This window comes from Dermacentor variabilis, chromosome 10, assembly GCF_050947875.1.
Source record: "Dermacentor variabilis isolate Ectoservices chromosome 10, ASM5094787v1, whole genome shotgun sequence".
NCBI lineage: Eukaryota > Metazoa > Arthropoda > Arachnida > Ixodida > Ixodidae > Dermacentor > Dermacentor variabilis.
Window position 1 is genome coordinate 113539801 of NC_134577.1, and position 27063 is coordinate 113566863.

The 27063-nt window shown below is 49.5% G+C and overlaps 9 non-coding genes and 8 pseudogenes across 9 annotated transcripts; all 17 read right to left on the reverse strand.

The window, feature by feature from the left end:
* Positions 1-405: 405 nt before the first annotated feature.
* LOC142562365 (5S ribosomal RNA) lies at positions 406-524 on the reverse strand (annotated as a pseudogene).
* A 526-nt stretch (positions 525-1050) lies between these two features.
* On the reverse strand, positions 1051-1169 carry LOC142561139 (5S ribosomal RNA). Its single transcript, XR_012823666.1, has one exon. It is a non-coding gene; the product is annotated as a 5S ribosomal RNA (ribosomal RNA).
* A 525-nt stretch (positions 1170-1694) lies between these two features.
* On the reverse strand, positions 1695-1813 carry LOC142561140 (5S ribosomal RNA). Its single transcript, XR_012823667.1, has one exon. It is a non-coding gene; the product is annotated as a 5S ribosomal RNA (ribosomal RNA).
* Positions 1814-2337: 524 nt separating this feature from the next.
* On the reverse strand, positions 2338-2455 carry LOC142562349 (5S ribosomal RNA; annotated as a pseudogene).
* A 526-nt stretch (positions 2456-2981) lies between these two features.
* Positions 2982-3099, reverse strand: LOC142562351 (5S ribosomal RNA; annotated as a pseudogene).
* A 526-nt stretch (positions 3100-3625) lies between these two features.
* Positions 3626-3744, reverse strand: LOC142561116 (5S ribosomal RNA). The gene has a single exon (XR_012823644.1). It is a non-coding gene; the product is annotated as a 5S ribosomal RNA (ribosomal RNA).
* Positions 3745-10971: 7227 nt separating this feature from the next.
* Positions 10972-11090, reverse strand: LOC142562237 (5S ribosomal RNA; annotated as a pseudogene).
* Positions 11091-11619: 529 nt separating this feature from the next.
* Positions 11620-11738, reverse strand: LOC142561062 (5S ribosomal RNA). The gene has a single exon (XR_012823592.1). It is a non-coding gene; the product is annotated as a 5S ribosomal RNA (ribosomal RNA).
* Positions 11739-12268: 530 nt separating this feature from the next.
* Positions 12269-12387, reverse strand: LOC142561213 (5S ribosomal RNA). Its single transcript, XR_012823738.1, has one exon. It is a non-coding gene; the product is annotated as a 5S ribosomal RNA (ribosomal RNA).
* A 527-nt stretch (positions 12388-12914) lies between these two features.
* Positions 12915-13033, reverse strand: LOC142562307 (5S ribosomal RNA; annotated as a pseudogene).
* A 9981-nt stretch (positions 13034-23014) lies between these two features.
* Positions 23015-23133, reverse strand: LOC142561130 (5S ribosomal RNA). The gene has a single exon (XR_012823658.1). It is a non-coding gene; the product is annotated as a 5S ribosomal RNA (ribosomal RNA).
* Positions 23134-23658: 525 nt separating this feature from the next.
* LOC142561673 (5S ribosomal RNA) lies at positions 23659-23777 on the reverse strand (annotated as a pseudogene).
* Positions 23778-24303: 526 nt separating this feature from the next.
* LOC142561142 (5S ribosomal RNA) lies at positions 24304-24422 on the reverse strand. Its single transcript, XR_012823669.1, has one exon. It is a non-coding gene; the product is annotated as a 5S ribosomal RNA (ribosomal RNA).
* Positions 24423-24947: 525 nt separating this feature from the next.
* LOC142562480 (5S ribosomal RNA) lies at positions 24948-25066 on the reverse strand (annotated as a pseudogene).
* Positions 25067-25591: 525 nt separating this feature from the next.
* LOC142561674 (5S ribosomal RNA) lies at positions 25592-25710 on the reverse strand (annotated as a pseudogene).
* A 527-nt stretch (positions 25711-26237) lies between these two features.
* On the reverse strand, positions 26238-26356 carry LOC142561141 (5S ribosomal RNA). The gene has a single exon (XR_012823668.1). It is a non-coding gene; the product is annotated as a 5S ribosomal RNA (ribosomal RNA).
* A 529-nt stretch (positions 26357-26885) lies between these two features.
* LOC142561063 (5S ribosomal RNA) lies at positions 26886-27004 on the reverse strand. The gene has a single exon (XR_012823593.1). It is a non-coding gene; the product is annotated as a 5S ribosomal RNA (ribosomal RNA).
* Between the last annotated feature and the right edge of the window lie 59 nt (positions 27005-27063).

Sequence of the window (27063 nt, forward strand, 5' to 3'; positions counted from 1 at the left end):
CGTGTACGTTGATCACTCTGTTTGTGGTTGTTCGCTGCATGCGTGCGTGCTAGTGCTGACAAAAACAAGAGGGCGAGCGCCACATTTTGCGCGCGATGCAGCCCACAAGGTGCCACTTTATTGATGCGTTGTCATTGAGCTGTATGCGGGTGTGATAAGTAAGCGGTTAGAAGCTTGTGCGACTAAATATTGCATCATTACGTATACCGCTTACCACCGTCATCATTCCGCGTACAATATCGTGTAGTGGCCTGAATATTGTTGGTGTTACACTTCGGCGTTGGCTCTACCAGCAGGCTCCAGTATAACGTAAGTTACAGTAAATGCAACCACCCACACGTTGTGCAAATGAAAAAAAAAAACAAGACGTCACAGAAGCACGCAATAAAAAAGCAAAAAGAACGGTGCCATCAGCACTCGGTGTTCCCAGGTGGTCTCCCTCCCAAGTACTGACCGAGCCCAATGCTGCTTAGCTTCCGGGATAGGACGAGAACCGGCGTATTCAGCATGGTATGGCCGATGGCGAGAATGTGCTGTTTACGACTGCCCCTATATCGTGCTGCTATGTTGTGCAGTCGCCGAATGTATTGCTACAGCATACAGCACGTACGCGGCAGTCTTTCCGTGAACAATACACGCACGCGTCGTGTACGTTGATGACTCCGTTTGTGGTTGTTCGCTGCATGCGTGCGTGCTAGTGCTCACAAAAACAAGAGGGCGAGCGCCACATTTTGCGCGCGTTGCAGCCCACAAGGTGCCACTTTATTGATGCGTTGTCATTGAGCTGTATGCGGGTGTGATAATTAAGCGGTTAGAAGCTTGTGCGACTAAATTTTGCATCATTACGTATACCGCTTACCACCGTCATCATTCCGCGTACAATATCGTGTAGTGGCCTGAATATTGTTGGTGTTACACTTCGTCGTTGGCTCTACCAGCAGGCTCCAGTTGAACGTAAGTTACAGTAAATGCAACCACCCACACGTTGTGCAAATGAAAAAAAAAAACAAGACGTCACAGAAGCACGCAACAAAAAAGCAAAAAGAACGGTGCCATCAGCACTCGGTGTTCCCAGGTGGTCTCCCTCCCAAGTACTGACCGAGCCCAATGCAGCTTAGCTTCGGGGATCGGACGAGAACCGGCGTATTCAGCATGGTATGGCCGATGGCGAGAATGTGCTGTTTACGACTGCACCTGTATCGTGCTGCTATGTTGTGCAGTCGCCGAATGTATTGCTACAGCGTACAGCACGTACGCGGCAGTCTTTCTGTGAACAATACACGCACGCGTCGTGTACGTTGATCACTCCGTTTGTGGTTGTTCGCTGCATGCGTGCGTGCTAGTGCTCACAAAAACAAGAGGGCGAGCGCCACATTTTGCGCGCGTTGCAGCCCACAAGGTGCCACTTTATTGATGCGTTGTCATTGAGCTGTATGCGGGTGTGATAAGTAAGCGGTTAGAAGCTTGTGCGACTAAATTTTGCATCATTACGTATACCGCTTACCACCGTCATCATTCCGCGTACAATATCGTGTAGTGGCCTGAATATTGTTGGTGTTACACTTCGGCGTTGGCTCTACCAGCAGGCTCCAGTTGAACGTAAGTTACAGTAAATGCAACCACCCACACGTTGTGCAAATGAAAAAAAAAACAAGACGTCACAGAAGCACGCAATAAAAAAGCAAAAAGAACGGTGCCATCAGCACTCGGTGTTCCCAGGTGGTCTCCCTCCCAAGTACTGACCGAGCCCAATGCAGCTTAGCTTCGGGGATCGGACGAGAACCGGCGTATTCAGCATGGTATGGCCGATGGCGAGAATGTGCTGTTTACGACTGCACCTGTATCGTGCTGCTATGTTGTCCAGTCGCCGAAAGTATTGCTACAGCATACAGCACGTACGCGGCAGTCTTTCCGTGAACAATACACGCACGCGTCGTGTACGTTGATGACTCCGTTTGTGGTTGTTCGCTGCATGCGTGCGTGCTAGTGCTCAAAAAACAAGAGGGCGAGCGCCACATTTTGCGCGCGTTGCAGCCCACAAGGTGCCACTTTATTGATGCGTTGTCATTGAGCTGTATGCGGGTGTGATAATTAAGCGGTTAGAAGCTTGTGCGACTAAATTTTGCATCATTACGTATACCGCTTACCACCGTCATCATTCCGCGTACAATATCGTGTAGTGGCCTGAATATTGTTGGTGTTACACTTCGGCGTCGGCTCTACCAGCAGGCTCCAGTTGAACGTAAGTTACAGTAAATGCAACCACCCACACGTTGTGCAAATGAAAAAAAAAACAAGACGTCACAGAAGCACGCAATAAAAAAGCAAAAAGAACGGTGCCATCAGCACTCGGTGTTCCAGGTGGTCTCCCTCCCAAGTACTGACCGAGCCCAATGCTGCTTAGCTTCGGGGATCGGACGAGAACCGGCGTATTCAGCATGGTATGTCCGATGGCGAGAATGTGCTGTTTACGACTGCACCTGTATCGTGCTGCTATGTTGTGCAGTCGCCGAATGTATTGCTACAGCATACAGCACGTACGCGGCAGTCTTTCCGTGAACAATACACGCACGCGTCGTGTATGTTGATCACTCCGTTTGTGGTTGTTCGCTGCATGCGTGCGTGCTAGTGCTCACAAAAACAAGAGGGCGAGCGCCACATTTTGCGCGCGTTGCAGCCCACAAGGTGCCACTTTATTGATGCGTTGTCATTGAGCTGTATGCGGGTGTGATAATTAAGCGGTTAGAAGCTTGTGCGACTAAATTTTGCATCATTACGTATACCGCTTACCACCGTCATCATTCCGCGTACAATATCGTGTAGTGGCCTGAATATTGTTGGTGTTACACTTCGGCGTCGGCTCTACCAGCAGGCTCCAGTTGAACGTAAGTTACAGTAAATGCAACCACCCACACGTTGTGCAAATGAAAAAAAAAAACGAGACGTCACAGAAGCACGCAATAAAAAAGCAAAAAGAACGGTGCCATCAGCACTCGGTGTTCCAGGTGGTCTCCCTCCCAAGTACTGACCGAGCCCAATGCTGCTTAGCTTCGGGGATCGGACGAGAACCGGCGTATTCAGCATGGTATGTCCGATGGCGAGAATGTGCTGTTTACGACAGCACCTGTATCGTGCTGCTATGTTGTGCAGTCGCCGAATGTATTGCTACAGCATACAGCACGTACGCGGCAGTCTTTCAGTGAACAATACACGCACGCGTCGTGTATGTTGATCACTCCGTTTGTGGTTGTTCGCTGCATGCGTGCGTGCTAGTGCTCACAAAAACAAGAGGGCGAGCGCCACATTTTGCGCGCGTTGCAGCCCACAAGGTGCCACTTTATTGATGCGTTGTCATTGAGCTGTATGCGGGTGTGATAAGTAAGCGGTTAGAAGCTTGTGCGACTAAATTTTGCATCATTACGTATACCGCTTACCACCGTCATCATTCCGCGTACAGTATCGTGTAGTGGCCTGAATATTGTTGGTGTTACACTTCGGCGTCGGCTCTACCAGCAGGCTCCAGTTGAACGTAAGTTACAGTAAATGCAACCACCCACACGTTGTGCAAATGAAAAAAAAAAACAAGACGTCACAGAAGCACGCAATAAAAAAGCAAAAAGAACGGTGCCATCAGCACTCGGTGTTCCAAGGTGGTCTCCCTCCCAAGTACTGACCGAGCCCAATGCTGCTTAGCTTCGGGGATCGGACGAGAACCGGCGTATTCAGCATGGTATGGCCGATGGCGAGAATGTGCTGTTTACGACTGCACCTGTATCGTGCTGCTATGTTGTGCAGTCGCCGAATGTATTGCTACAGCATACAGCACGTACGCGGCAGTCTTTCCGTGAACAATACACGCACGCGTCGTGTACGTTGGTCACTCCGTTTGTATTTGTTCGCTGCATGCGTGCGTGCTAGTGCTCACAAAAACAAGAGGGCGAGCGCCACATTTTGCGCGCGTTGCAGCCCACAAGGTGCCACTTTATTGATGCGTTGTCATTGCGCTGTATACGGGTGTGATAAGTAAGCGGTTAGAAGCTTGTGCGACTAAATTTTGCATCATTACGTATACCGCTTACCACCGTCATCCTTCCGCGTACAATATCGTGTAGTGGCCTGAATATTGTTGGTGTTACACTTCGGCGTTGGCTCTACCAGCAGGCTCCAGTTGAACGTAAGTTACAGTAACTGCAACCACCCACACGTTGTGCAAATGAAAAAAAAAACAAGACGTCACAGAAGCACGCAATAAAAAAGCAAAAAGAACGGTGCCATCAGCACTCGGTGTTCCCAGGTGGTCTCCCTCCCAAGTACTGACCGAGCCCAATGCATGATGATGATGATGATGATGTGTGTGGTTTAGTGGCGCAAGGGCCAGATATGGCCAAAGAGCGCCATGTCCGTGTTAATCTGTTTGCAGTGAAATCATGAGTACTATGAAGTTGGTGTGCCGTGGCTGTAGAGGGGCCTTAAAAATGGTAGCGCTAAAGTGCGTAAAATCTGTATAATAAGATTATGGCGATGAGTTATGAAGTGTACTATGAACAATAAGACAATTAAAAAGAATGATATGATGTCTAAAGATATATCAGATTAAATAAGATATGCTAGAGCACTAATGCCTCCTTAGAGCCCTTGAAACACAAGGGCCTGGAGGCATGTGCTATTTAAAACAATTATCGCAGCGACATCCTCTGGAGCGAGGATGCTCTACGAATTTAATGGGCTTATGACGTGTAGAACTACATCTTTTAAGAAGTCGAGGACTGCCTTGGTGTTAAAAAGCGGTTCATGACCAAGAAACATAGCCGGGTGCAGAGGGATGTAATAACGGTATGCTAGCGGAAAATGTTTCTTTCTTTCAGGTTCGGCTTTCCGACACTCCAAGAGGACATGGAGGACGGTCAGCCTCTCACCGCATCTACCACAGGTTGGAGGATCGTTTCCCGTGAGTAAAAAGTTGTGGGTCCCAAATGTGTGTCCTATTCTGAGGCGACAGTATAGGACTTCTGTTCGCCGAGATTTTGTTGGGGAGGGCCAAAAACCTAACTGGGGCTTTATAACGTGCAGTTTGTTATTTGTTTGCGCGTCCCACGTGCACTGCCAGTGACTTCGCAGTTTATTTCGTAAGAAAGGCCTCAGGTCTGTGACAGGCACATCAGCGGTAGGGTTAACAGCTTGCGATGTGATTGACGTGGCCATCTCGTCCGCGAGAACGTTACCTTCGATTCCCCTATGGCCAGGGACCCAGCATATTATGGTATTCTGGTTAGATGAGTACGCTTTACATAATGCCGAATACAGTTCATTGAATACGGGATTTTTATGTTTGTAGAGTGACTTTAAGGCCTTCACGACGCTTAGAGAGTCTGTATAGATCGCTGCTTTTGAAAGTTTTGATCTTCTTATAGGCTTCACGGCAGAGAGTAATGCGTAGGCCTCGGCCGTAAAGATGCTTGTTTCGGGATGCAGTACATCGGATTCCGAGAAGGATGGGCCGACTGCTGCATAGGATACCCCGGCATTTGACTTCGAAGCGTCTGTGTAGAAATCAGCGCAGGAGTGTTTGTACTGAAGTTCCCGGAAATGCATTCTGATTTCGGCCTCAGGAGCGTGCTTTGTAACTTTTATAAAGGATATGTCACATTGTATCACCTGCCACTCCCAGGGAGTTAAGAGCTTGATTGTGTGCATTAAGCGATGCTCGAGGAGTGGGACATGCATTTCATTGCTAAGCTCCTTCACACGCAGCGAAAAAGGCTGTCTTATGGAGGGACGGTTGCTGAAAAGTGTAGCGCACGTCATATCGGTAACGGTATCAAAACATGGATGTTCAGGATTGGAGCGTACTTTAAGGAAATATGTAACGCTGATGTATGATCTCTGTAGTTGGAGAGACCATTCATTGGATTCGGCATATAAGCTTTCAATTGGGCTTGTTTTGAAAGCGCCCGTGGCTAAGCGGATACCTAGATGGTGAACAGCGTCTAGCATCTTTAGCGCGCTCGGGGCGGCAGAGTTATATACCACGGCACCATAATCTAATCGTGACCGGATGAGGCTCTTATACAGATTCATTAGGCACTTCCTGTCACTACCCCACGTAGTCTGGGATAGAAGTTTAATTAAGTTCATTGTTTTCAGAAAGTTTTCTTTGAGTTGTTTAATGTGTGGGACGAAAGTGAGTCTATTGTCAAGTATAACACCTAGAAATTTGTGCTCTTTGTTTACAGGTATCTGTTGTCCACACATTTGTAAGCAAGGATCCGGAACAAGGCCTCTCTTCCTTGTAAACAGCACACAAGAACTCTTTTGAGGATTGATTTTAAAACCATTTTTCTCTGCCCACCGTGACACCTTGTTCAAACCATGCTGTACCTGTCTCTCGCATACAGTGAGGTTACAGGATTTGAAGCCTATTTGAATGTCGTCCACATAGACGGAATACAAAATGGCTGGTGGTAAGGAAGCACGAAGCGTTGTAATTTTAACAATAAAAAGTGTGCAACTGAGCACGCCTCCCTGGGGTACACCAGTTTCTTGTGTAAAAGGACGTGACAGCACATTGCCGACTTTCACCCAGAAGGTACGATTGGACAAGTAGTTTTTATTATGTTTAGCATATTACCATGAATGCCCATTTCCGATAAGTCTCGCAAGATCCCGTATCGCCACGTTGTGTCATACGCCTTTTCCATATCGAGAAATATCGTGAGGAAGAACTGCTTATGTATAAATGCGTCCCGGATATTTCCTTCAATACGTACAAGATGGTCGGTTGTGGAGCGCCCTTCTCGGAAGCCACACTGATAGGGATCAAGCATTTTGTTCTGTTCAAGGAAATGGATCAGTCGCTGATTTATCATTTTTTCAAATACCTTACACATGCAGCTTGTGAGGGCTATCGGGCGGTAGCTTGCCACTGAGGAAGGATCTTTCCCTTGTTTTAAAACAGGGACCACAATGGCTTCTTTCCATGCGGTCGGAAGGTACCCTGCGTCCCAGATAGTGTTGAAAAGTGTAAGTAGTGTCAGTTGCGTGTCATTGTGTAAGTTTTTCCGCATTTCATACATGATTCTGTCAGATCCCGGTGCAGAGCTCTTGCATGCGCTCAAGCCAGCTCTCAACTCTGCAATACTAAAGGGGCGGTTGTACGGTTCATTCTGCCGACACTTTCTTATGAGTGGCTTGCGTTCTTCTATTTGTTTATATTTGAGAAAGGGTTTTGAATAATTGTTGGAACTTGACACGCTCTGAAAGTGCTCCCCAAGTGAGTCTGCTTGTTCAAGCAGGGTATCGCCTTGAGTGTTTACCAGGGGGAGTGAATAAGTTTGTCGTCCTTTTATCCTGTTAACCCTGTTCCAGACTTTCCCCTCCTCTGTATAAGAGTTGATACCCGATAAAAACTTCTGCCAACTCTCTCTTCTGGCCTGTCGGCGCGTTCTCCTTCCTTCGGATTTTGCTTTTTTAAAATTAATAAGATTCTCCGCAGTGGGAGAGGCGCGTAGCAACCCCCACGCTTTGTTTTGTTTCTTACGGGCGGTCCTACATTCGTCGTTCCACCACGGGACGCGCCGTTTGCATGCGAAACCGCTCACTTCAGATATGCATTTAGATGCGGCATCTATAATGAAGGCAGTAAGATACTGAACGGCAGCATCAATTTCTAAAGAGGACATGTCATTCCATGAGATCCTGGTGAGAGTTCGGAATTTCTCCCAGTCGGCTGTATCGATTTTCCACCTGGGAGCCTGCGGTAGACATTCGTTTTCTTTATATGTTCTTAGTAGTATAGGGAAGTGGTCGCTCCCGTAAGGATTGTTGTTAACTTCCCATTCAACTTCAGACAGTAGTGACGGTGAGATTAGGCTAAGATCTATTGAAGAAAATGTTCTGTTTGCAAGAGAATAGTATGTCGCTTCCTTCTTATTCAGAAGACAAGCACCAGAAGAGAAAAGAAACTGTTCAATAAGACGACCTCGCGCATCTATACGAGGGTCGCCCCACAGGTCGTTGTGTGCATTGAAGTCGCCAAGAACAACATAGGGTTCTGGCAATTCATCTATAAAGGACTGAAATTCATGTTTAGTTAATTTGTAATGTGGGGGTATATAAAGCGAGCAAATAGTGATGAGTTTGTTTAGCAGAACAACTCGCACCGCCACTGCTTCAAGGGGCGTTCGAAGCTGTAAAGGTTGACATGCTATACTTTTATGAGTGAGAATCGCAACACCACCCGATGATGCGACGGCATCATCGCGATCTTTACGAAACGTAACATAAGTACAGAGAAAGTTTGTGTGTTTGTGTTTTAAATGTGTTTCCTGTAAACACAGCACTTTTGGATTGTGTTGGTGGATGATTTCCTGCACATCATCAAGGTTTCTAAGGAGACCTCTGACGTTCCATTGTATGATTTGTGTATCCATATTTAATGTAAATTGGTGCTGTGTATACGGAAAAAGAAATGTTGAATTAGATTACAGAGCTCTTGCGAGGCCCTGTAACCGGGGTTTTGCCTTTTTTGGAGCGCTCGAGGGAGCCTCGCCGCTCCTTAGGCGCTTGGTGCGCCGTGGGGATAGGTGTTGTGTCCATTGCCTCTTGTGAGGCGCCGGACACGTGCTCTTGCGAGCGGGAAATTACCAGTGAGGGTCCCGCCTTGGAGGGCAAGACCCCTGCGCCCACCAGCCCGGAGGTCGATGGGGCTCCCTGTGGAATTTGGCTGCGCCGGCTGTTGCCAGCGCTGGGAGGGGCCGGGGAGGTAGAGGCAGCCTCGGCTGCGCCTACCTTCGTGGCCGCTATCGGCCCTGCGGGATCGCTGCGCGTAGCGCAGGTTGCCGCAGATGACTCTTGTTGGGCCGGCAATCCAAGGGTAGCCTGGCCTGGTTGCTGGTTGGATGGAGTAGGCTTACCTACTTCCACCCTGGGGGCAGGAGCCAAAGGTACCTGCTCGCTGCACGCGGGCTGGGTACTTGGCATTGGCCGCTGCGACGCTGCCCCCCGACGCGCCGCATCAGCATAAGGTATGCTGTGAAAAGGTGAGCACCGTTTACGAGCTTCCTTAAACGAAATGTTTTCCTTGACTTTAAGGGTGATTATATCTTTTTCTTTCTTCCAGTTCGGACAGGAGCGTGAGTAAGCTGCATGGTCACCACTGCAGTTCACACAGTGAGGTGTGCCACTGCAGTTGTCTGAGGGGTGGCCCTGGACTCCACACTTTGCACAAGTTATTTGACCACGGCAGCTCTGCGAGCCATGGCCGAACCTCTGACATTTGAAACATCGTCTAGGGTTGGGGATAAATGGTCGTACATTTAACCTGATGTATCCTGTTTCAATGGTGTCTGGCAGCACGCTGGATGAAAATGTTAGGATAAGATGTTTAGTGGGGATGTCCTTGTTGTCTCGTCTAATTATAATACGTTTTACGTCAGTAACATTTTGTTCTTTCCAGCCTTCCAGGAGTTCAGTTTCTGTCAAGTCTAGGAGGTCTGCCTCTGACACGACTCCCCGTGAGCTATTCATTGTTCGGTGTTGTGTAACAGAAATAGGAATGTTACCAAATGTCACGAGACTGCCAAGCTTCTCGTACTGATGTTTCTGAGGGATCTCAAGGAGAAGGTCCCCGCTAGCCATTTTCGTTACCTTATAACCTGACCCTAAGGCTTCGGTCAAAGATTTTGCTACGGTGAATGGCGAAATGAATCTGGCTTGGTTTTCAGGGTTTTCACTATGGACAACATGGTACTTGGGGTAGTTCTTTTTTGTGCGGGTCAAACATGTGCTGAAGTCTTCGGTGCGTCCCCTCTTCTGAGGGTGACGATCAAGTAGGCGGGGAAATGCGGGTGTTCCCATGGTATTTCGGTTCGTTTTCGGCAGCAATGGCGGCCACCCACCACGGAGCCCAACATGGGGACGCTGCAGGTCTTAACGCGTAAGGCTGCAAGCGCCAACCGTACATTGCCACTATAACCTAATATATTTTACCCAAGGGAGGGCAGATACACAAGGTTAACCCTTGCCGCCGTGAAGAAAGGAAGTAATGAGAAGTGAGGAGAAGACAGGAAAGATGTAAAAGTGGGAGAGAAAGACGAAGATTGGAGAGGAGGACAGGAAAAGGCGACTGCCGATTTCCTCCAGGTGGGTCAGTCTGGAGGGGCCGTCTATGTGAAGCCGAGGCCGAAGAGGCGTGTTGCCTCCGCCGGGGGGCCTTAAAGGTCCAAACGCCCGGCATCGGCTCAACCTCCAGGATCCCCTTTTCCCCAGACACGGCTAAGCCGCGCACGGCTACACGCGGGAGGGTCCAACCCTCGTGTGCTCGGGTACGTGGTGGCGCAACACACCAAACGCCTGCTGACGCAGACGCCCCTGCGGGGAGCCCAATGCAGCTTAGCTTCGGGGATCGGACGAGAACCGGCGTATTCAGCATGGTATGGCCGATGGCGAGAATGTGCTGTTTACGACTGCACCTGTATCGTGCTGCTATGTTGTGCAGTCGCCGAATGTATTGCTACAGCATACAGCACGTACGCGGCAGTCTTTCCGTGAAGAATACACGCACGCGTCGTGTACGTTGATCACTCCGTTTGTGGTTGTTCGCTGCATGCGTGCGTGCTAGTGCTCACAAAAACAAGAGGGCGAGCGCCACATTTTGCGCACGTTGCAGCCCACAAGGTGCCACTTTATTGATGCGTTGTCATTGAGCTGTATGCGGGTGTGATAAGTAAGCGGTTAGAAGCTTGTGCGACTAAATTTTGCATCATTACGTATACCGCTTACCACCGCCATCATTCCGCGTACAATATCGTGTAGTGGCCTGAATATTGTTGCTGTTACACTTAGGCGTTGGCTCTACCAGCAGGCTCCAGTTGAACGTAAGTTACAGTAAATGCAACCACCCACACGTTGTGCAAATGAAAAAAAAAAAACAAGACGTCACAGAAGCACGCAATAAAAAAGCAAAAAGAACGGTGCCATCAGCACTCGGTGTTCCCAGGTGGTCTCCCTCCCAAGTACTGACCGAGCCCAATGCTGCTTAGCTTCGGGGATCGGACGAGAACTGCCGCATTCAGCATGGTATGGCCGATGGGGAGAATGTGCTGTTTACGACTGCACCTGTATCGTGCTGCTATGTTGTGCAGTCGCCAAATGTATTGCTACAGCATACAGCACGTACGCGGCAGTCTTTCCGTGAACAATACACGCACGCGTCGTGTACGTTGATCACTCCGTTTGTGGTTGTTCGTTGCATGCGTGCGTGCTAGCGCTCACAAAAACAAGAGGGCGAGCGCCACATTTTGCGCGCGTTGCAGCCCACAAGGTGCCACTTTATTAATGAGTTGTCATTGAGCTGTATGCGGGTGTGATAAGTAAGCGGTTAGAAGCTTGTGCGACTAAATTTTGCATCATTACGTATACCGCTTACCACCGTCATCATTCCGCGTACAATATCGTGTAGTGGCCTGAATATTGTTGGTGTTACACTTCGGCGTTGGCTCTACCAGCAGGCTCCAGTTGAACGTAAGTTACAGTAAATGCAACCACCCACACGTTGTGCAAATGAATAAAAAAGAAAACAAGACGTCACAGAAGCACGCAATAAAATAGCAAAAAGAACGGTGCCATCAGCACTCGGTGTTCCCAGGTGGCCTCCCTCCCAAGTACTGACCGAGCCCAATGCTGCTTAGCTTCGGGGATCGGACGAGAACCGGCGTATTCAGCATGGTATGGCCGATGGCGAGAATGTGCTGTTTACGACTGCACCTGTATCGTGCTGCTATGTTGTGCAGTCGCCAAATGTATTGCTACAGCATACAGCACGTACGCGGCAGTCTTTCCGTGAACAATACACGCACGCGTCGTGTACGTTGATCACTCCGTTTGTGGTTGTTCGCTGCATGCGTGCGTGCTAGTGCTCACAAAAACAAGAGGGCGAGCGCCACATTTTGCGCACGTTGCAGCCCACAAGGTGCCACTTTATTGATGCGTTGTCATTGAGCTGTATGCGGGTGTGATAACTAAGCGGTTAGAAGCTTGTGCGACTAAATTTTGCATCATTACGTATACCGCTTACCACCGTCATCATTCCGCTTACAATATCGTGTGGTGGCCTGAATATTGTTGGTGTTACACTTCGGCGTTGGCTCTACCAGCAGGCTCCAGTTGAACGTAAGTTACAGTAAATGCAACCACCCACACGTTGTGCAAATGAAAAAAAAAATAAAACAAGGCGTCACAGAAGCACGCAATAAAAAAGCAAAAAGAACGGTGCCATCAGCACTCGGTGTTCCGAGGTGGTCTCCCTCCCAAGTACTGACCGAGCCCAATGCTGCTTAGCTTCGGGGATCGGACGAGAACCGGCGTATTCAGCATGGTATGGCCGATGGCGAGAATGTGCTGTTTACGACTGCACCTGTATCGTGCTGCTATGTTGTGCAGTCGCCAAATGTATTGCTACAGCATACAGCACGTACGCGGCAGTCTTTCCGTGAACAATACACGCACGCGTCGTGTGCGTTGATCACTCCGTTTGTGGTTGTTCGCTGCATGCGTGCGTGCTAGTGCTCACAAAAACAAGAGGACGAGCGCCACATTTTGCGCACGTTGCAGCCCACAAGGTACCACTTTATTGATGCGTTGTCATTGAGCTGTATGCGGGTGTGATAAGTAAGCGGTTAGAAGCTTGTGAGACTAAATTTTGCATCATTACGTATACCGCTTACCACTGTCATCATTCCGCGTACAATATCGTGTAGTGGCCTGAATATTGTTAGTGTTACACTTCGGCGTTGGCTCTACCAGCTGGCTCCAGTTGAACGTAAGTTACAGTAAATGCAACCACCCACACGTTGTGCAAATGAAAAAAAAAAAACAAGACGTCACAGAAGCACGCAATAAAAAAGCAAAAAGAACGGTGCCATCAGCACTCGGTGTTCCCAGGTGGTCTCCCTCCCAAGTACTGACCGAGCCCAATGCTGCTTAGCTTCGGGGATCGGACGAGAACTGCCGTATTCAGCATGGTATGGCCGATGGGGAGAATGGGCTGTTTACGACTGCACCTGTATCGTGCTGCTATGTTGTGCAGTCGGCGAATGCATTGCTACAGCAGACAGCACGTACGCGGCAGTCTTTCCGTGAACAATACACGCACGCGTCGTGTACGTTAGTTAGTTAGTTAGTTAAATGGGGTTTAATGGCGCAAAAGCAGCTAAGGCTATGCTGCGCCAAACACGAGGTATTTTAAAATCCTGTTTGTGAAGGAAAAGGCTTTGTTAATAACCTATATTTTATGTAAAAATCCAGTGTCATGCAGAAATTCACGGACGTCACATAATGGGACTAGCGGATCATCACCTAAAATCAGAGCAGGGTGTAAAGGTATGTGTAGTTGATATAATTTGTGCAAAAGTGTTCGTCTGTGTGTTTCAGTCTGTGTACATGTGAGTAATATGTGCATAACTGTTAGTGGCTGTTGACATTTCTCGCATGTTGGTGTGTCTTCTTTCGTAAGTAAGTAATTGTGTGTGAGGTGTGTGTGCCCAATGCGTAGCCGGCATAAAACTACTTCGATGAACCGCTCTTGATGATAACACGACTTCCACTCGCCAACTATGGGTTTCGTGAGATGTAGTTTGTTGTTTGTCAGCACAACGGTCCCATTCGCGTTGCCATTTCGCCGTTAAGGCTTTTCTAATCGCACGGATGCTATCTTTGTATGGAAGTGTTGTGTTTGTTATATCTTTGTTCGCTGCCATCGATGCACATCTATCGGCTGCTTCGTTCCCCGGTATCCCAACATGACTTGGTACCCAGCAGAAGCGGATTGAGCTCCCATATTTATTCAGCGCGACCATGTTTAGTATATCCCCTAACAAGGGTTCACACTCAGATTTCAGATTTAGAGCTTTCAGTGTACTTAAGGAATCAGTATATATGACTGTGTTTTTGTGCTTGCCAGTGATAATCTTTTTAACTACTACCCATACAGCATAAACTTCAGCAGTGAAAACCGAAGCATGTTTTGGTAGACGAATACTTGTTTCCCAATTGTCTGTTACGGCCCCTACGCCTACGTGTTCTTTTGTTTTGGAGCCATCTGTGTAGAATTCCATGTGATTTTGATACTTCTCCTGAAGAGCACGGAATTCTTGTATGATGTGTTCGTGTGGAGTGTCTCTTTTCTTTAAATGTGTTAGTGTCCAGTCACACAACTGTGTGAAATGGTACCATGGGGCCAACCGTTGTGGTTTCTTAGCAACCTGGAGGACTTCGTGGGGAATGTCATAATCCCGACAGTACTGCTCATACCGCAGGACAAGTGGCCTAATCATATTCGGTTTATTTGTGTAGTGTAAGCGTGAGTTGCACTGTGTAAGGATGTTGTAGCATATGTGTTGTGGTGATGACTGAATTCTTAGTACGTAGGAAAAAGTGAGTAATGCTCTGCGCTGCTGTAGGGAGGGTTCATTACACTCAACATATAAACTTTGAATGGGTGACGTTCTGTAGGCTCCACTTGCCAGTCGCAATCCAAGGTTATGTACTGGATCAAGTAATTGGATGTAGGACTGCCTGGCTGAACCATAAACCACGGAGCCGTAGTCTAAAAGGCTACGCACAAGAGACCGGTAAATACGTAAAAGACAGGTTCGGTCGGAACCCCAGTGCTTATGAGACAAAACCTTTAGGATATTCAATGCTATATTTGCCTTAATTTTTAGTGTTTTAATGTGGGCTAGGAAGTTTAGTTTTTTATCAAACATTACTCCCAAGAACTTACATTCTTGTTTTGCCGGCAGTGCGACATCATTCAATTTTAGAAGCGGGTCTAAGTACAATCCTCGTTTTTGCGAGAATAGCACTGTAACGGTTTTTTGAGTAGAGAAACGAAAGCCATTTTTTTCAGCCCACTCCATTAGTTTATTAATTGTTATCTGGAGCTGCCTTTCACATGTATGTAAGTTTGAGGCGCGGCACGCTATTTGCAGATCATCGACGTATATGGAGTGCATGATAGAGGGGGGAATGACTTTGTTAACAGAGTTCATTATTACTATAAAGAGTGTTGTGCTTAGTACGCATCCTTGTGGCACACCATTTTCCTGAATGAATACACGTGACAGCACCGTTCCTAAACGCACCTGGAATGTTCGGTCCGACATGAAATCGGCTAGACATTTCAGCATTCTACCTCGGATTCCTGAATCTGCTAAGTCCCTTAATATACCAAACCTCCATGTTGTGTCGTACGCCTTTTCTAAGTCAAAGAAAACAGTGAGACAATATTGTTTGTGTAGGAAGGCCGCACGTATCTCGTCTTCTAGCCGGACTAGGTGATCTGTTGTGGAGCAACCTTTCTTGTATCCACACTGATGGTTATCTAGCATGTTTTCTGTGTCAAGGACGTATGTCAATGTTATGTTGATGGTGGCCTCATAGGACTTTGCAAGACAACTTGTGAGTGCTATGGTGTGATGTGTGGTGCGCGACGTGGTGCGGGGCTCGGGACGGTCGAGAGCAGACGACGCGGAGTGCACGCGCGCCGAGCTGGAAGGAGGAAAAACGACGACGCCGAAGAGCGCCCGGCACGTGAACGCGCGGCGCAGGAAAGACAACAAAAGAAAAAAAAGCAACCAATGAGAAAAAACCACGGGGCGTCGGGCAGCCAATCAGTAAATGCCAAATCGGCCAGACCACGACAAAAAGCGTGGTGCGCTGGCAGAACGGGGGGCGACACGCAAGAGGACACGCAGGGAGACGCCGGGGAGACGCCAGGATCGTCCCAGGAAACGACGGCAGGAGGAGGTCAACCACCGGAGCGGGCGTTGAAGACGGGCCGTCGGGTTCCGGTCCCGAGCCCACCAGGACTTCACCCGACCGGGGCCTCCTGCCAACCTGTTCCTGTGCGTCGCCCGTCTAACTGAGCGTGCCGCCAGCTCCTCAAGGCCGGTGAGCTTCTGCGCCAGTGGGCAGGACGGGAACAGTCGGGCTTCGGGCCCGAGTTCTACGCCAGCTGCCCGGCCAGAACGCCACCCCGTCTGCCGTGCCGCCTGCTGCCCGAGGCCGGCGTTCGAGCTTCCGTGCCCGTGGGCGAGAGGGGAGCAGTCGGGCTACGGGCCCGAGCTCTCTGCCCGGCCAGAACGCCGTCGCCGTCCACTCCTGCTACCCAGCCGCCAGCGTTACCTCGCCTCGCCAGAGCTGGCGCGCTCCCGGCGCCCGGTCGGTCAACCTACGCCGCGACCTTTGGTGAGGCCGGCGCCACTCCTTCTGCCAGCTTGACGCCGCCTTGCCGCGTCGAGACTGCGACGCGTCCCCGCCCTCGTGGCAAGCCCGAACTCGCACCCTCATTAACCTCGGGCCAGCCCTATAAGAGCGTTCCTTACCGCAATGTTTTTTTTTGAGTGTGTATTTCAAGCATGTTTTCTGTTTCTTTTTATTTGCTTTATGCTTCTTTTGTGTGTGATTAAAAAGTCTTTGTGTGTGTGTCCAAACCAACGGCTTCGTCCTCAATTGGGTTCTCGGAGGCTCCGCCTAAGAGAACCGCTAAAACATTGAGAACACGAACCTTTGCCCATAAGTGGGTCATCACAAATTGGCGTCCGCGCGACAGGACAAAGCCGTTCGTTTGGATATTTTTTTATTCTAGAGGTTAGGAACTATGGCTAACACAAGAGACTTGTTAGCGTTAGCCGAACGCATGGGCCTAGAAGGTGCGGAGTTGAGGGCGTGGTTGGACGACCAGGAAGCGCGTGCGCGAGAAGAGCGCGCAGCCGAACGCAAGGCTAGGAGGGAGGAACTTGCACTGGAGGAGAGAAATTTACAATTACGGCTTAAAGTCACAGAGGCGGAAGCCGCATATCTGGGCAAGAAACAGCCAGAAATTAGTCTGTTTGACTTAGCCACCGTGGCCCAACGATTGGGTTTGCATGGGGCTGACTTGCACAGGTGGGTGCAAGAGAGATGGTTGTTAATATGCGAGAAAGCTCAGAGGGAGGGCAACAGGCGAGTGGCCGAACAGGCAGCTGAGAGGGAACGCCTGGAGGAAGAGCTTCGCAGGGTGCGCGTTCGCATCGAGGCACTCGCGGATGCTTGCCCCGAAGGGATAAGATCCGCGGTTGAGGATGCAGCACAGCAGTGCAGCAGCGACCCTAGGGTTCCCTCCGACATGGCCTCAGGCCTTGGCGAGAGAAAACGGTCTCAAGGAGATACAACTTGTAATGATGCCATTTTAGGCAAAGATATTGATGTTTGCTCACGAAGCAAGAAGCATATCGCTTCCGTATCGCAACCAGTGCTGCGCGAGACCAGCGCAGGTGATGACTGGCTCGCACATGGTTCCGACTTGCAGTACATGGGCCTGGTTGATGAAGTTAGAACAGAGCAACCCCGACAGGCTAAAGATAGCACGTTGGAAGGTTCGCATCGTGATCAGGATGAACCTGAATATATCAGAGCTCCTGTGGAACCGTGTTTGGTTTCCCCAAAAAGTATTCAGGGGTCGTTACTGCGTCCCTCGACACAAACTGTTTGTGACACTATGGGCACTAGGAAGGGCTCAGGCCTGTGTACCAAATCAACACGTGGCTTTGAGGATTCAGAACATCCTTTGTGTTCTCATGCACTCATGTGTGGTTCGACCGTGGGCACTGATGCTGCAACCAAACATTACAGCGCTGACTACTTTAGAACGCAGACAGTGACTTGGTCGACACCATGCAGAGGCATTATTGCCTGGAGCAATATTATCGCGGACTGGCCTGGGTTCTCTGACCGAGAAGGTAAATGTCTAGTTAGGTTGATGTGGGAAAGGGTCATCTGAAGGAGCCGATGCTTCGCTTATGGCTCTTCACGGACTTTTGACCTCGGACTTGGTGACTTCAACTTGATTGTTTATAGAGTGTGGTGTGACAGCCTCTGGTGCTACAGTTTTTATTCTTTAGAGTTGTTGTGGTGTTTGTGAGTTAGTGTCTTTTCCATTAATGGTCTTTGATCTGTACGCTCAGTGAATTGTGCAACTGTGTAAATGGTGCATTGAAACATTACAGTGCGTTCTTGTGAACGGACAATGACTGTACAGTTGTGAACTATGTCGCGCACTGAGCGGCAGTTTTTCTTCAGAAAAACTTGTTAAAAAAGGGGCTTATATGTGATGTGTGGTGCGCGACGTGGTGCGGGGCTCGGGATGGTCGAGAGCAGACGACGCGGAGTGCACGCGCGCCGAGCTGGAAGGAGGAAAAACGACGACGCCGAAGAGCGCCCGGCACGTGAACGCGCGGCGCAGGAAAGACAACAAAAGAAAAAAAAAGCAACCAATGAGAAAAAACCACGGGGCGTCGGGCAGCCAATCAGTAAATGCCAAATCGGCCAGACCACGACAAAAAGCGTGGTGCGCTGGCAGAACGGGGGGCGACACGCAAGAGGACACGCAGGGAGACGCCGGGGAGACGCCAGGATCGTCCCAGGAAACGACGGCAGGAGGAGGTCAACCACCGGAGCGGGCGTTGAAGACGGGCCGTCGGGTTCCGGTCCCGAGCCCACCAGGACTTCACCCGACCGGGGCCTCCTGCCAACCTGTTCCTGTGCGTCGCCCGTCTAACTGAGCGTGCCGCCAGCTCCTCAAGGCCGGTGAGCTTCTGCGCCAGTGGGCAGGACGGGAACAGTCGGGCTTCGGGCCCGAGTTCTACGCCAGCTGCCCGGCCAGAACGCCACCCCGTCTGCCGTGCCGCCTGCTGCCCGAGGCCGGCGTTCGAGCTTCCGTGCCCGTGGGCGAGAGGGGAGCAGTCGGGCTACGGGCCCGAGCTCTCTGCCCGGCCAGAACGCCGTCGCCGTCCACTCCTGCTACCCAGCCGCCAGCGTTACCTCGCCTCGCCAGAGCTGGCGCGCTCCCGGCGCCCGGTCGGTCAACCTACGCCGCGACCTTTGGTGAGGCCGGCGCCACTCCTTCTGCCAGCTTGACGCCGCGTTGCCGCGTCGAGACTGCGACGCGTCCCCGCCCTCGTGGCAAGCCCGAACTCGCACCCTCATTAACCTCGTGCCAGCCCTATAAGAGCGTTCCTTACCGCAATGTTTTTTTTGAGTGTGTATTTCAAGCATGTTTTCTGTTTCTTTTTATTTGCTTTATGCTTCTTTTGTGTGTGATTAAAAGTCTTTGTGTGTGTGTCCAAACCAACGGCTTCGTCCTCAATTGGGTTCTCGGAGGCTCCGCCTAAGAGAACCGCTAAAACATTGAGAACACGAACCTTTGCCCATAAGTGGGTCATCACATATGGGTCTATAACTGGTTGCTGTTGTGGGAGACTTTCCGGCTTTCAAGAACGGGATTATGATAGCTTTCTTCCACTCTTTGGGCATTTTCCCCGTTTCCCAGATTATGTTGAAGAAATGAAGAAGGGTCTCAACTGCTTTAGGGGATAGGTGAACTAGCATTGCCTTGTGTACCCTGTCCGGACCGGGTGCTGTTTTTTTGCCACTAGTAAGGACTCTGTTGATTTCTGGAAGTGTTAGAGGGCCATTATACAGTCTTTCTGAACTTCCTGTGGTCGGAAGCTTTAGTTTTTCTGCTAATTGTTTATGTTTCAGGAATGCAGCAGAGTAGTTTTTCGAGCTTGATATATCATGGAAATGTTGCCCTAATATGTCTGCTTGTTCTTCTATATTTGTTTGTGTGCCTGGAGGTGACAGTATGGGGATAGTGTAAGAAGCGTAGTCGCCTCTAAACTTACGAACCTGATCCCACATTCGTTTGGATGTTATTGAACTATTTATAGACGAGACATAATTTTTCCAGGACTGTCTTTCGGCTTGTCTGCGTGTGTATCTGGCTTTCGCTTTTGCTTTTTTGAAAGAGAGTAGATTGTCTTGTGTTGGGTATCGCCGGAAGATACCCCACGCTTTGTTTTGTAGTTTTTTTGTTTGTGTACATTCCTTCGTCCACCAGGGTTTCAGATTTTTTCTTAATAGGCCAGAGGATTGTGGGATTGTTTCTGCTGCTGCAGCAAGTATACAGGCGGTGATCTTATCATTCATTTCATCTATGGTTAGCTCATCTGATATGTTATCTAGACTGGCCTTTTCAGTAAAGAGAGGCCAGTCTGCTAGGTGGAGTTTCCAACGGGGTGGTCTTAATGGTATGGTAGGAGAAGGAGATTTTCTTTTAATAATAGCAGGCATATGGTCACTACCATAGGGGTTGTCAATAACACTCCATTGAAAATCGTCAAAGAGAGATGGAGAGCATAGTGCCAGATCTAAGCAACTCATAGCGCCTGTGCTTGGGGAGTAGTAAGTTGCCGCACCGGTGTTTAAAAGGCATATGTTATTTGTTAGGATAAAATCTTCAAGCGTTTGACCCCTGGTGTCAGTTGTTTGACTACCCCACAACGTGTTATGTGAATTAAAATCACCGGCTAATAAAAATGGTTCGGGTAGCTGGTTTAAAATTAACTCTAGGTCTCTTACGGTAAAATGTAAATGCGGCGGAATGTATACTGAGCAAATGGTGATGGTTTTGTGAGCTAAAACGGTGACAGCAACGGCTTCTATGTGAGTGTTAATGGGAACTTCTCTGGCTGCTATACCACCTGGCAGGACAATGGCTACACCACCTGAGAGCCGGTTCGCCTGAGTACGGTCGCGCCGTACAACAGTGAAACCTTTCAAAATGTTTTTGTGTTTTTCGCCTAGGTTGGTTTCCTGTAAGCACAGGGCCACAGGAGAGAAGTTTATTAACAGGTCTTTTATGTCACCTAAGTTATGTAAGAGACCTCTACAATTCCAATGGATCATAAAAGCCATTATAAAATTGAAAGGTAAAAAGTGATATTAACGAGTGAATGGGAGATAAGAAAGATGTTAGGTGACATGGATCTGAAGAAGGCAGATACAAACAGAGCGATAACCCTTAGGTTATCGCCTTCTTATTTTGAGGTGTTATTGGGATTTTGTCCCTCTTACCGCGCTCGAGGGAGCGTTTGTCCTTCGGTGTCGAGGACACCAGGGTTTTTGTTTCGACCTCCATTGCTCTCTCTGAGGCGCTGGAGGACCGAGAGTTTGGCGCCGAGACACGTGTCTCGGGCCTTGGAGTTCGCTTGATCTTAGGACCCTGCGGGACTGGTGTCTGCAGGGCCGTTGAAGAGGGCGGAGCAGTACTGACTGCTTCCACCGCGGGGGCGGGAGGAGTCACTGCGGCACCACTGCGCGTGGGCTCGGAGGACTCCGGAGGCCTCTGTGACGCTGCCCCCGCCTGCGTCACTTCGGCATAACTTCTTCGGGGAAGGTACGACAGTCTTTTTCTGGCTTCGAAGGACGAGATTTTTTCTTTAACAGTTAGTGCAATGACTTCTTTTTCTTTTTTCCAGCAAGGGCAGGACCGCGAATAAGCTGGGTGATCTCCCTTGCAGTTAACACAATGTGGCGAAGAAGTGCAATTCTCTGATTGGTGATCGTTGGAGCTGCATTTAGCACGAGTTGTTTGTCCTCGGCATGCATGTGAAGCATGTCCAAATCTTTGACACTTAAAACACCGTCTGGGATTCGGGATATACGGTCTCACATTGACTTTGACATAACCTGCATCGAGTGAAGTGGGCATTACGCTTGTTCCGAAGGTGAGTATAACATGTTTGGTGGGGATTTCTTGATCGTTTCGCCGGATTACTATTCTTTGTACTTTGGTGACATTTTGTTCCTGGAAACCTTCCAGCAGTTCCTCGTCGCTTAAACCAATGAAGTCTTCTTCAGATATTACTCCCCTGCTTGTATTAAGTGTTCTGTGGGCTGAAACAGTCACTGTCGCTTCACCAATACTGGTAAGTTCAGAGAGCTTATCTGCTTGATCTTTGTTATTCAGTTCTAGGAGGAGGTCCCCGCTAGACATTTTGGATGCTTTGTATGTTGGTCCGATTTTGTCTTTCAGACACTTCGCTACCAGGAAAGGAGAGAGTTTCCTTACCGGAATGTTGCTTTCACTATGCACTACATAGTACTTTGGAAATGTTGGGGCGTTGCTTTGGAAGGAAAATTGAAATGGTACTTCGGTACGGCATCTCTTCAGACGCCGATCATAAACAACAGAGGCTTGCGCTGCCATAGGAAAATGTGTATGTTCGGCAACAGCGCCGACCGCCCACCACGGAGCCCAACGAGGGGACGCGGCACAGCTTGTGTACAAGCCTGCACGACGCCAGCCGTACGCCATCACTATAACCCAATATGGTGTACCCAAGGTAGGATATCCACACAAGGTTAACCCTTGCCGCCGTGGAGAAAGGAAGTAAATGGAAGAGAGAAGAAGACAGGAAAGATGTAAAGTGGGAGATAAAGACGAAGGTTTGAGAAGAGAGAGACAGGAAAAGGCGACTACCGATTTCCTCCGGGTGGGTCAGTCCGGGGGTGCCGTCTACGTGAAGCAGAGGCCAAAGAGGCGTGTTGCCTCCGCCGGGGGGCCTTAAAGGTCCGAACACCCGGCATCGGCTCAACCCCCAGGATCCCCCTTTCCCCGGACACGGCTAAGCCGCGCACGGCTACACGCGGGAGGGTCCAACCCTCGTGTGCTCGGGTACGTGGTGTCGCAACACACCAAACGCCTGCTGACGCAGACGCCCCTGCGGGGATCGTGTACGTTGATCACTCCGTTTCTGGTTGTTCGCTGCATGCGTGCGTGCTAGTGCTCACAAAAACAAGAGGGCGAGCGCCCCATTTTGCGCGCGTTGCAGCCCACAATGTGCCACTTTATTGATGCGTTGTCATTGAGCTGTATGCGGGTGTGATAAGTAAGCGGTTAGAAGCTTGTGCGACTAAATTTTCCATCATTACGTATACCGCTTACCACCGTCATCATTCCGCGTACAATATCGTGTAGTGGCCTGAATATTGTTGGTGTCACACTTCGGCATTGGCTCTACCAGCAGGCTCCAGTTGAACGTAAGTTACAGTAAATGCAACCACCCACACGTTGTGCAAATGAAAAAAAAACAAGACGTCACAGAGGCACGCAATAAAAAAGCAAAAAGAACGGTGCCATCAGCACTCGGTGTTCCCAGGTGGTCTCCCTCCCAAGTACTGACCGAGCCCAATGCTGCTTAGCTTCGGGGATCGGACGAGAACCGGCGTATTCAGCATGGTATGGCCGATGGCGAGAATGTGCTGTTTACGACTGCACCTGTATCTTGCTGCTATGTTGTGCAGTCGCCGAATGTATTGCTACAGCATACAGCACGTACGCGGCAGTCTTTCCGTGAACAATACACGCACGCGTCGTGTACGTTGATCACTCCGTTTGTGGTTGTTCGCTGCATGCGTGCGTGCTAGTGCTCACAAAAACAAGAGGGCGAGCGCCACATTTTGCGCGCGTTGCAGCCCACAAGGTGCCATTTTATTGATGCGTTGTCATTGAGCTGTATGCGTGTGTGATAAGTAAGCGGTTAGAAGCTTGTGCGACTAAATTTTGCATCATTACGTATACCGCTTACCACCGTCATCATTCCGCGTACAATATGGTGTAGTGGCCTGAATATTGTTGGTGTTACACTTCGGCGTTGGCTCTACCAGCAGGCTCCAGTTGAACGTAAGTTACAGTAAATGCAACCACCCACACGTTGTGCAAATGAAAAAAAAAACAAGACGTCACAGAAGCACGCAATAAAAAAGCAAAAAGAACGGTGATATCAGCACTCGGTGTTCCCAGGTGGTCTCCCTCCCAAGTACTGACCGAGCCCAATGCTGCTTAGCTTCGGAGATCGGACGTGAACCGGCGTATTCAGCATGGTATGGCCGATGGCGAGAATGTGCTGTTTACGACTGCACCTGTATCGTGCTGCAATGTTGTACAGTCGACGAATGTATTGCTACAGCATACAGCACGTACGCGGCAGTCTTTCCGTGAACAATACACGCACGCGTCGTGTACGTTGATCACTCCGTTTGTGGTTGTTCGCTGCATGCGTGCGTGCTAGTGCTCACAAAAACAAGAGGGCGAGCGCCACATTTTGCGCGCGTTGCAGCCCACAAAGTGCCACTTTATTGATGCGTTGTCATTGAGCTGTATGCGGGTGTGATAAGTAAGCGGTTAGAAGCTTGTGCGGCTAAATTTTGCATCATTACGTATACCGCTTACCACCGTCATCATTCCGCGTACAATATGGTGTAGTGGCCTGAATATTGTTGGTGTTACACTTCGGCGTTGGCTCTACCAGCAGGCTACAGTTGAACGTAAGTTACAGTAAATGCAACCACCCACACGTTGTGCAAATGAAAAAAAAAAACAAGACGTCACAGAAGCACGCTATAAAAAAGCAAAAAGAACGGTGCCATCAGCACTCGGTGTTCCCAGGTGGTCTCCCTCCCAAGTACTGACCGAGCCCAATGCTGCTTAGCTTCGGGGATCGGACGAGAACCGGCGTATTCAGCATGGTATGGCCGATGGCGAGAATGAGCTGTTTACGACTGCACCTGTATCTTGCTGCTATGTTGTGCAGTCGCCGAATGTATTGCTACAGCATACAGCACGTACGCGGCAGTCTTTCCGTGAACAATACACGCACGCGTCGTGTACGTTGATCACTCCGTTTGCGGTTGTTCGCTGCATGCGTGCGTGCTAGTGCTCACAAAAACAAGAGGGCGAGCGCCACATTTTGCGCGCGTTGCAGCCCACAAGGTGCCATTTTATTGATGCGTTGTCATTGAGCTGTATGCGTGTGTGATAAGTAAGCGGTTAGAAGCTTGTGCGACTAAATTTTGCATCATTACGTATACCGCTTACCACCGTCATCATTCCGCGTACAATATCGTGTAGTGGCCTGAATATTGTTGGTGTTACACTTCGGCGTTGGCTCTACCAGTAGGCTCCAGTTGAACGTAAGTTACAGTAAATGCAACCACCCACACGTTGTGCAAATGAAAAAAAAAACAAGACGTCACAGAAGCACGCAATAAAATAGCAAAAAGAACGGTGCCATCAGCACTCGGTGTTCCCAGGTGGCCTCCGTCCCAAGTACTGACCGAGCCCAATGCTGCTTAGCTTCGGGGATCGGACGAGAACCGGCGTATTCAGCATGGTATTGCCGATGCCGAGAATGTGCTGTTTACGACTGCACCTGTATCGTACTGCTATGTTGTGCAGTCGCCGAATGTATTGCTACAGCATACAGCACGTACGCGGCAGTCTTTCCGTGAACAATACACGCACGCGTCGTGTACGTTGATCACTCCGTTTGTGGTTGTTCGCTGCATGCGTGCGTGCTAGTGCTCACAAAAACAAGAGGGCGAGCGCCCCATTTTGCGCGCGTTGCAGCCCACAATGTGCCACTTTATTGATGCGTTGTCATTGAGCTGTATGCGTGTGTGATAAGTAAGCGGTTAGAAGCTTGTGCGACTAAATTTTGCATCATTACGTATACCGCTTACCACCGTCATCATTCCGCGTACAATATGGTGTAGTGGCCTGAATATTGTTGGTGTTACACTTCGGCGTTGGCTCTACCAGCAGGCTCCAGTTGAACGTAAGTTACAGTAAATGCAACCACCCACACGTTGTGCAAATGAAAAAAAAGACAAGACGTCACAGAAGCACGCAATAAAAAAGCAAAAAGAACGGTGATATCAGCACTCGGTGTTCCCAGGTGGTCTCCCTCCCAAGTACTGACCGAGCCCAATGCTGCTTAGCTTCGGAGATCGGACGTGAACCGGCGTATTCAGCATGGTATGGCCGATGGCGAGAATGTGCTGTTTACGACTGCACCTGTATCGTGCTGCAATGTTGTACAGTCGACGAATGTATTGCTACAGCATACAGCACGTACGCGGCAGTCTTTCCGTGAACAATACACGCACGCGTCGTGTACGTTGATCACTCCGTTTGTGGTTGTTCGCTGCATGCGTGCGTGCTAGTGCTCACAAAAACAAGAGGGCGAGCGCCACATTTTGCGCGCGTTGCAGCCCACAAGGTGCCACTTTATTGATGCGTTGTCATTGAGCTGTATGCGGGTGTAATAAGTAAGCGGTTAGAAGCTTGTGCGGCTAAATTTTGCATCATTACGTATACCGCTTACCACCGTCATCATTCCGCGTACAATATGGTGTAGTGGCCTGAATATTGTTGGTGTTACACTTCGGCGTTGGCTCTACCAGCAGGCTCCAGTTGAACGTAAGTTACAGTAAATGCAACCACCCACACGTTGTGCAAATGAAAAAAAAAAACAAGACGTCACAGAAGCACGCAATAAAAAAAGCAAAAAGAACGGTGCCATCAGCACTCGGTGTTCCCAGGTGGTCTCCCTCCCAAGTACTGACCGAGCCCAATGCAGCTTAGCTTCGGGGATCGGACGAGAACCGGCGTATTCAGCATGGTATGGCCGATGGCGAGAATGTGCTGTTTACGACTGCACCTGTATCGTGCTGCTATGTTGTGCAGTCGCCGAATGTATTGCTACAGCATACAGCACGTACGCGGCAGTCTTTCCGTGAACAATACACGCACGCGTCGTGTACGTTGATCACTCCGTTTGTGGTTGTTCGCTGCATGCGTGCGTGCTAGTGCTCACAAAAACAAGAGGGCGAGCGCCACATTTTGCGCGCGTTGCAGCCCACAAGGTGCCATTTTATTGATGCGTTGTCATTGAGCTGTATGCGTGTGTGATAAGTAAGCGGTTAGAAGCTTGTGCGACTAAATTTTGCATCATTACGTATACCGCTTACCACCGTCATCATTCCGCGTACAATATCGTGTAGTGGCCTGAATATTGTTGGTGTTACACTTCGGCGTTGGCTCTACCAGCAGGCTCCAGTTGAACGTAAGTTACAGTAAATGCAACCACCCACACGTTGTGCAAATTAATAAAAAATAAAACAAGACGTCACAGAAGCACGCAATAAAATAGCAAAAAGAACGGTGCCATCAGCACTCGGTGTTCCCAGGTGGCCTCCCTCCCAAGTACTGACCGAGCCCAATGCTGCTTAGCTTCGGGGATCGGACGAGAACCGGCGTATTCAGCATGGTATGGCCGATGGCGAGAATGTGCTGTTTACGACTGCACCTGTATCGTGCTGCTATGTTGTGCAGTCGCCAAA